Genomic DNA, 9,775 nt, shown 5'->3' with positions numbered 1-9,775 from the left:
CATAATTCTCCATCACCGATCCAATGCCTACGGGCTTTTCATATATTGTTCTTCGCTTATTTACTTTTCCGTTGCTACTGTTATAATCACTATAAAACCAAAACTGCTACCGTTACTTTTACCACTGTTACCACTACTATCATATTACTTTGCTGCAGATATTAAGTTTCTAGGTGTGGTTGAATTGACAACTCAACTGCTAATACTTGAGAATAATATTTGGCTCCCCTTGTGTCGAATCAATAAATTTGGGTTGAATACTCTACCCTCGAAAACTGTTGCAATCTCCTATACTTGTAGGTTATCAGCGCCCGTTGGTGGACCTCCCCGCTGTTCTTCATCACCTGCTGCCAACGTCGCCACCTGTCCGGCAGCGAACGAGCAGCAAGCATCATTGCTGCACCCCTCTATGCGGCGGGACGGTCGCACCGCCACCCCATCGCTGACTCCGGATGACTCATCATCCTACGGTCGTCGCGCGCCCACGGACGCGCAGGCTGCGCTGCTCATGGCACGCGAGCTCCTGCGCTATCACCCGGTTAACAACCTCTACGAAGACTGGCTGGACTGCATCGCCAAGCTCGTCAGTGTCGCTAGGGGCTCTCCTGCACCATCCATCTCGCTGCCCCGCCCACCTCCAGCCGCGGGCGATGTAGCTCACAGCGCCTCCGCCGCCACTGCATCAAGACGGTACCCTCGCGCCGAGACGCGCGACTCATGGAGAGCCCCCGCCTCCTCTACATCAAGACAGTGTCATCGCCCCAAGACGCGTGCTCCCGCGGCGTGATCCGCCACGCTGTGTGCCCGCACATGAAGAAGGAAGCTACCAGGAGGTCCCTCGACCGCAAGAAAACGCTCCTGCACTCCCCGCACCACCACGTCATGACCGCGTGCCGCCTGTGATGGCGGTGCGTAGGAATCAAGAGCAGGCCCCGCCTCTACAAAGGGCCCCGATGGCCACGGCGGGCTGCCACGCCTTCTCTCCGGAGCTGCATAGCATTGTCGGGCCAGGCAAGTTCAAGCCAGACCTGCCTCCTTGCTACGATGACACCCCTGACCTGTGGAGTTCTTGCAGCTCTACGAGCTGAGCATCGAGGCGGCCAACGACGACTAGAAAGTCATGGCAAACTGGTTCCCCATGGATCTCAAGGACGGAGCTTGCTCGTGGCTCCTGAACTTGCCCCAGGGTCAATCCCTTCCTCGGGCGAGATGCGCGACCACTTCATCGCCAACTTCTAGGGCACTCGCGACCACCCTCCGGCCGCGGCTGACCTGCGCCGTATCAAGCAGCAGCCAGGAGAGACCCTGCAGAAGGTCATCCAGTGCTTCAACAGTGCTCGCCTCAAGATCCCCAAGGTGACGGAAGAGGCCATCATCTCAGTGTTTTCCAATGGCGTCCGCGACGTCAAGATGAAGGAGGAGCTCGTCATCCACGAGGAGCTATACACGGCTCTGGAGATGTTCAACATGGCGACCAAGTGCGCAAGAGCTGAGGAAGGGCGCCTCTCCCTCCTCGAGCTCCCTGTTGTTGACCTAGAAGAGAAGAAAGCCAAGGCCAAGGACAAGAAGCGCAAGGGAGTAGCCGTGCTCGGGGCGGAGCCAGACACGAAGCGCGGCCGGGATCACCCCGAGTCGTCCAAGAGCAGTCGTCCTTTATGCGCCTTCCACAACGTACACAGCCACAACACCAACGATTGTGAAGAGCTTAGGGCCATCCGAGATGGACGCTTTGGTCGACGCCCCGAGCGCAACGATCGGGGCTACGACTGAGGAGGAGGATGAAGTGGAGGACGCTGGGATGACCGCGGCCCCGGCCAGGAGTGGCGCGACCGGCCTTGGGAGAACCACTGGCAGGAGCAGCCTCGTGAGGGTGCCTGGAGGGACCAGCCTCGCGAGGACCGCCCTCAGGGCAATCCTGGCCTCCCTCCGCTGCCGCCACCACCAAGAAGGAACGACGACCACCATTAGGACGAGGGGGTTGGGGGCTACCAGGAGCCGCGCGCTATCACCTGCATGTTGGGTGGTGCTCAGGCCCCAGCTTCCCAGTGCACCTTCAAGCATTTTGCTCGCGAGGTGAACGCGGCCCTCCCCAGGCTTGAGGCCACGCGCCCGCTCAGGTGGTCCAAGTACGCCATCACCTTCAGGTCGGCGGACTAGCTCAAGTGCGCAGCAACCGCCGGCGTCCTCCCGATGCTCTACTCACCCGTCATCAGCAACGTCCAAGTCACCAAGACCCTCATCGACGGCGGTGCGAGGCTCAATGTCCTGTCCGTCGAGACGTTCGACGGCCTCCAAGTGCCATATGACCAGCTGTAGCCTACCAAGCCTTTCTTAGGAGTAACCGACGGCTCCACCACCCCGATAGGGCAGGTCCGCCTCCCTGTCACCTTCGGCCAGCGCAACAACTACCGCACCGAGCTCATCGACTTCGACGTCGCCCACATCCGTCAGCCATACAACGCCATCCTTGGGTATCCAGCATTGGCCAAGTTCATGGCAGTGACCCACCACGGCTACAACGTCCTCAAGATGCCAGGAAGCAGCGGAATCATCACGGTCCCCTGCGAACAAAGAGATGTCGTGTGCTCCCTTGAGCGCGCCTTCCAAGCCACTACGATCGAAGACCCAGACAACGCAGGCACCCTGTACCCTCCTGAGGCCATCCCCAAGAAGAAGAAGCAACTACTCCGTATAGGGCATCAAGAGAGCGGCGTCTCCAGCGGCACCATCTCAGGATCTGCGCCCGCACCTGGGGCGCCTCCTTCCCTCGCATAGGAAGGGACGCACGGCACCCTCCTCAGGCAAGGATCAAGGGCTCTCTTCTGGAGGGCCTCAGACCTAGCCAGCATCACGAGGGAGGCGCTCGGGCACCACGTGGAGGCGTGCTTCGCTGCACATTTCCCTCAAGGGGGCACAAGGCGAGGAGCACCGGGTGCTCATGAAGTAAGGACCATACGCAGCGACCGCCGCCCACCACCCAGCGCAGCTCCCCATCCTGGCGAGGATGGCGGGCTGCGCGTTTGCGTCGACATTCCAGGGCTCAATAGGACCACGTCTAAGGAGCGCTTCTGGCCTTCGCACGCTAGCCGGTGCGAGGGCCCACCTCACACCTACGTTCGTATGCCATTTGGCTTGCTGAACGCGGCTTTCACCTACCAGCATCATCTCCGGAGCATCCTGGCGGCTCAGGAGGCCATGCATCATGCAGTCCTGGCGGAAATGGCGACGGTCCTCAAGGAACCACCCGAGTCCCCAAAGCCTCCTGAGGCTCAGAACCCTGGTGGCTCGTGTGGAGCGACTCTTTGGCACGCATCATCAGCTACTTCAACACTCCTTCGACAATGGTACTAGGTGACATTTTCCGGTTTACTCAGCTGGGAGCGCCCCTCGGGCTCCATCACACTCAGGCCGCTCGGGTCCGTCCCAGTGGCATGTATCGTTCTTACATCTATCTGAGCTAACCTGCCACTTTGCTTAAGTCGTTCTATGACTATCACCTGCTTATCTGATACCCCACCTGCGACCGCCCTCGTTATCACGGGAGCCGCGCGCCGGTTGTCTTTCTTTCGGATCCCTCGCATGAGTAGGCTAGGCATGGCGTCTGTGCTCGAGTCCGTCCCTACAGCGTCGATAAACCCAACGACTGAGCTTTGTCTGGCAGGCTGGCCCCGTGCACGTCACCTTCTGGGGTCGTTGGTGTCTGGCCTCCTCATGTGACCGCCTCAAGAAATTCATCCGGTGCAGGTTGCCTAACCATTTTGCAGGACCACTAAAGCTATCAAGAATCAAGACCAGGCGCAACCCGCCTTGAGGTAGGGTCTCGTGAGTCCCGCGCTGGCTCACGGGTGCCCAGACACACCTCATCTAGCCCTACTGTGCAAGCCATGTGTCAGGGCGGGGCCATACATGCCCTGGGGGCTCCACTCAGAGGGAACCCTCACCCATGCACCAGTGGAAGCACCATGCTCCGTGCTGGCAGTTGACACGGTCGAGGAGCGGCTATGCCCATGCAAGTGCGGAAGCGCTATGCTCCGCGCTGGTGATAAACAACTGAGGGCGGACCCATGGCCGTACCAACCTCAGGGAGCCACCCGGCTCAGTGTCCAACCTCACCACAATGCTTTCTCCTCGGGAGAGTCGCACGAGGGGGCTAGGCATGGGGGCTACGCTCAGGTCTTGCCTAGCATACGCTGCCCTGCCAGGTCCCTCGGACCTGGTCGTCACGCACCACTCCCAAGCGGGACCTCGGCGAGGACTGGTATGAAGGTTGTTTGAGCGTCAAGGGGGACTCCTGAGCATCGCGACTCAGGAGCCTAACTGGCCACGTAGCCCCTCACTCATTGGTCAGTCCTGGTGATCCGGACGGCCCAATGGCGGCTGAGGTATGCGCGGGGTCGGGCCCTGCCGACGTAGAACACCAAGGCCTACCTCAGCGACTCCTTCCCGCGGGATGTTTGAGCATCAAGGGGAACTCCTGAGCATCGCAACTCTGGAGCCTAACTGGCCACATAACCCCTCACTCCTTGGTCCATCCTGGTGATCCGGACGGCCCAATGGCGGCTAAGGTATGCGCGGGGTTGGGCCCCGCCGACGTAGAACACTAGGCCTACTTACACACCTCCTTTCCGCAAGCTGTTTGCGCACCAAGGGGGTCTCCTGAGCATCGCGACTCAGGAGCCTTACTGGCCACGTAGCCGCTCACCCCTTGGTCTCGTCCTGGTCATCGGACGATCCAACAGCGGCTGAGGTACGCGCGGGGTTGGGCCCTGCCGACGTAGAACACCAAAGAAAACGTAAAGGAAATCGCGGAATCTCAAACAAAAATTACAAGAGATACTGTTTTTCGAATACCAAACACAAGTTTAATCGCCTCCACGAGGCATGGTTCATGTTGCAAAAGCAAAGCAGGAAAGAGAGGCGCTAGCAAGCCATCTCATCATCCTTGGGCGTCGCTGTCACTTGCAAAAGGTGCCCCTTCAATGGCGACGTTGCCCTCACCAGCGCTGCCCGCCGGAGTTGCAGGTTCGGCGGCGCCGCCAGTTGGGGGCGCAGGGTCGAAGGCGCGGAACTTCTTCAGGAAGGCCTCCACCTGGCTCTTCACGGCTTTGGCAGCGGCTGCGCAGTGTGATACGTCCATTTTGCATCATGCTTTTATATCGATATTTATTGCATTATGGACTGTTATTTCACTTTATGTCACAATACTTATGTCTATTCTCTCTTATTTTACAAGGTTTACATAAGGAGGGAGAATGCCGGCAGCTGCAATTCTGGGCTGGAAAAGGAGCAAATATTAGAGACCTATTCTGTGCAACTCCAAAAGTCCTGAAACTCCATGGAACATCTTAAAATAAATAAAGAAAAATCCTCGCCAAAGATGAAGGCCAGGGGGCCCACACCCTCCTCACGAGGGTGGGGGCGCGCCCCCCCTAGGGCGCGCCCCCTACCTCGTGGGCCCCTGGTGGCTCTCCGACGTCCATCTTCTCCTATATGAAGTCTTTCGATGAGAAAAAATAAGAAGGAACTTTTCGGGACGAGACTCCGCCGCCGCGAGGCGGAACCAATCTAGAGCTCCGGCAGAGCTGTTCTGCCGGGGATACTTCCCTCCGGGAGGGGGGAAATCATCACCATCGTCATCACCAACGCTCCTCTCATCGGGAGAGGGCAATCTCCATCAACATCTTCACCAGCACCATCTCATATCCAAACCCTAGTTCATCTCTTGTATCCAATTCTTGTCTCAAAGTCCGGGATTGGTGCTAGTAGGTTGCTAGTAGTGTTGATTACTCCTTGTAGTTGATGCTAGTTGGTTTATTTGGTAGAAGATCATATGTTCAGATCCTATATGCATATTATTACCCCTCTGATTATGAACATGAATATGCTTTGTGAGTAATTACGTTTGTTCCTGAGGACAAGGGAGAAGTCTTGCTATTAGTAGTCATGTGAATTTGGTATTCGTTTGATATTTTTATAAGATGTATTGTCTAGCCTCTAGTGGTGTTATGTGAACGTCGACTACATAACACTTCACCATTATTTGGGCCTAGAGGAAGGCATTGGGAAGTAATAAATAGATGATGGGTTGCTAGAGTGACAAAAGCTTAAACCCTAGTTTATGCTTTGCTTCGTAAGGGGCTGATTTGGATCCACATGTTTCATGCTATGGTTAGGTTTACCTTAATACTTTTGTTGTAGTTGCGGATGCTTGCAATAGAGGTTAATCATAAGTGGGATGCTTGTTCAAGTAAGAACAGCACCCAAGCACCGGTCCACCCACATATCAAATTATCAAAGTATCGAACGCGAATCATATGAACGTGATGAAAACTAGCTTGACGATATTCCCATGTGTCCTCGGGAGCGCTTTTCCTATTATAAGAGTTTGTTCCGGCTTGTCCTTTGCTACAAAAAGGATTGGGCCATCTTGCTGCACTTTATTTACTTTTGTTACTTGTTTCTCGTTACAATTTATCCTATCACAACACTATCTGTTACCACTTATTTCAGTACTTGCACAGAATACCTTGCTGAAAACCGCTTATCATTTCCTTCTGCTCCTCGTTGGGTTCGACACTCTTACTTATCGAAAGGACTACAATCGATCCCCTATACTTGTGGGTCATCAAGACTCTTTTCTGGCGCCGTTGCCGGGGAGTGTAGAGCCTTTGGTAGGTGGAATTTGGTAAGGAAAAATTTATATAGTGTGCTGAAATTTACTGTCACTTGCTACTATGGAAAGTAATTCTCTGAGGGGCTTGTGCGCGGTATCTTCACCCCGTCCAGTAGAGCAAAGAGTTGCTCCTCAACCTACTGAACCTACTGAAAATGAAACTCCTTTTGAATTTCCTTCAGGTATGATGGAAAAACTGCTAGCTAACCCTTTTACAGGAGATGGAATGAAGCATCCTGATGAGCACTTAATATATGTGGATGAAGTTTGTGGATTATTTAAGCTTGCATGTATACCCGATGATGTTGCTAAGAAGAAGGTCTTCCCATTATCTTTGAAGGGAGATGCATTGATATGGTATAGGCTATGTGATGATATGAGATCATGGGACTATAAAAGATTGAAGTTGGAATTTCATCATAAGTATTACCCTATGCATCATGTTCATCGTGATCGCAATTATATATATAATTTCTGGCCTCACGAAGGAGAAAGCATCGCTCAAGCTTGGGGGAGGTTTAAATCAATGTTATATTCATGCCCCAATCATGAGCTCTCAAGAGAAATGATTATTCAAAATTTATATGCTCGGCTTTCTGAAAACAATCACACCATGCTCGATACTTCTTGTGCTGGCTCTTTTATGATGAAGACTATTGAATTTAGATGGAATTTATAGGATAGAATTAAACGCAAATCTGAAGATTGGGACCTCGACGAAGGTAAGGAGTCGGGTATGACACCTAAGTTTGATTGTGTTAAATCTTTTATGGACACCGATATTTTCCGTAAGTTTAGCACTAAACATGGACTTGACTCTGAGATAGTAGCTTCTTTCTGTGAATCTTTTGCTACTTATGTTGATCTCCCTAAGGAGAAGTGGTTTAAATATCATCCTCCCATAGAAGTAAAAGTAGCTGCACCTATTAAAGTTGAAGAAAAGACTGTCACTTATAATGATCCTATTGTTCCTACTTCTTATGTTGAGAAACCACCTTTCCCTGTTAGAATAAAGGATCATGCTAAAGCTTCAACTGTTGTTCGTAAAAGCAATATTAGAACTTATACACCTCCTGAGCAAGTTAAAGTAGAACCTAATATCGCTATTGTTAAAGATCTCTTGTCTGATAATATAGATGGGCATGTTATTCAGTTCGAAGGTGAAACTGCTAGAATTGCTAAACCTTGTGATAAAGATAAACATAGACCTGTGGTAGGCATGCCTGTTATTTCTGTTAAAATAGGAGATCATTGTTATCATGGCTTATGTGATATGGCTGCTAGTGCTAGTGCAGTACCTATTGACTTATACAAAGAAATTATGCATGACATTGCACCTGTTGAGTTAGAAGAAATTGATGTTACTATTAATCTTGCTAATAGAGATACTATTTCACCAATGGGAGTTGTTAGAGATGTTGAAATCTTGTGTGGGAAAACTAAATATCCTGCTGATTTTCTTGTTCTTGGTTCCCCACAAGATAGTTTTTGTCCCATTACATTTGGTAGACCCTTCTTAAATACTGTCAATGCTACCATAGATTGCACAAAGAATGTTGTTACTGTTGGCTTGGATGATATGGTTCATGAGTTTAATTTCTCTAAATTTAGTAAACAACATCGTGAGGAAGAATTACCTAGTAAGGATGAAATTATTGGTGTTTCTTCTATTGCCGTACCTCCTAGTGATCCTTTAGAACACTATTTGCTAGACCATGAAAATGATATGTTCATGAATGAAAGAAGGTAAATAGATGAAGTATTCTTTAAACAGGAACCTATTCTGCAACACAATTTGCCTGTTGAAATTTTAGGGGATCCTCCTCCACCCAAGGGTGATCCCGTGTTTGAGCTTAAACCTTTGCCTGATAATCTTAAATATGCTTATCTTGATGAAAAGAAGATATATCCTGTTATTATTAGTGCTAACCTTTCAGACCATGAAGAAGAAAGATTATTGAAAACTCTGAAGAAGCATCGTGCTGCTATTGGATATACTCTTGATGATCTTAAGGGCATTAGTCCCACTCTATGTCAACATAAAATAAATTTGGAAGCAGATGCCAAACCAGTTCGTGGTCCTCAATGACGTCTGAATCCTAAAATGAAAGAAGTGGTAACAAAAGAAATACTAAAGCTTCTGGAGGCAGGTATAATCTATCCCGTTGCTGATAGTGAGTGGGTAAGTCCTGTCCATTGTGTCCCTAAGAAGGGAGGTATTACTGTTGTTCCTAATGATAAAGATGAATTGATTCCACAAAGAATTATCACGGGTTATAGGATGGTCATTGATTTCCGCAAATTAAATAAAGCTACTAAGAAAGATCATTACCCCTTAACTTTTATTGATCAAATGCTAGAAAGATTATGCAAACATACACGCTATTGCTTTCTAGATGGTTATTCTGGTTTCTCTCAAATACCTGTGTCGGCTAGAGATCAATCAAAGACTACTTTTACATGCCCTTTTGGTACTTTTGCTTATAGACGTATGCCTTTTGGTTTATGTAATGCACCTACTACCTTTCAAAGATGCATGATGGCTATATTCTCTGACTTTTGTGAAAAGATTTGTGAGGTTTTCATGGACGACTTTTCCATCTATGGTTCCTCTTTTGATGATTGCTTGAGCAATCTTGATCGAGTTTTGCAGAGATGTGAAGAAACTAATCTTGTCTTGAATTGGGAAAAGTGCCACTTTATGGTTAATGAAGGTATTGTCTTGGGGCACAAAGTTTTTGAAAGAGGTATTGAAGTTGATAAAGCCAAGGTCGATGCTATTGAAAAGATGCCATGTCCCAAGGACTTCAAAGGTATAAGAAGTTTCCTTGGTCACGCCGGATTTTATAGGAGGTTCATTAAGGACTTCTCAAAAATTTCTCGGCCTCTGACTAATTTATTGCAAAAAGATATACCATTTGTCTTTGATGATGATTGTGTAGAAGCATTTGAAATACTTAAGAAAGCATTAGTCTCTGCACCTGTTGTTCAGCCACCTGATTGGAATTTACTCTTTGAAATTATGTGTGATGCTAGTGATTATGCTGTAGGTGATGTTCTAGGGCAAAGAGTTGATAAGAAATTAAATGTTATTCATTATGC

The sequence above is a fragment of the Triticum urartu genome, chromosome 3 (genome assembly GCF_003073215.2).
Source record: "Triticum urartu cultivar G1812 chromosome 3, Tu2.1, whole genome shotgun sequence".
NCBI lineage: Eukaryota > Viridiplantae > Streptophyta > Magnoliopsida > Poales > Poaceae > Triticum > Triticum urartu.
The sequence above is the reverse complement of the archived record's forward strand: the minus strand, read 5'-3'. Positions refer to the sequence as shown.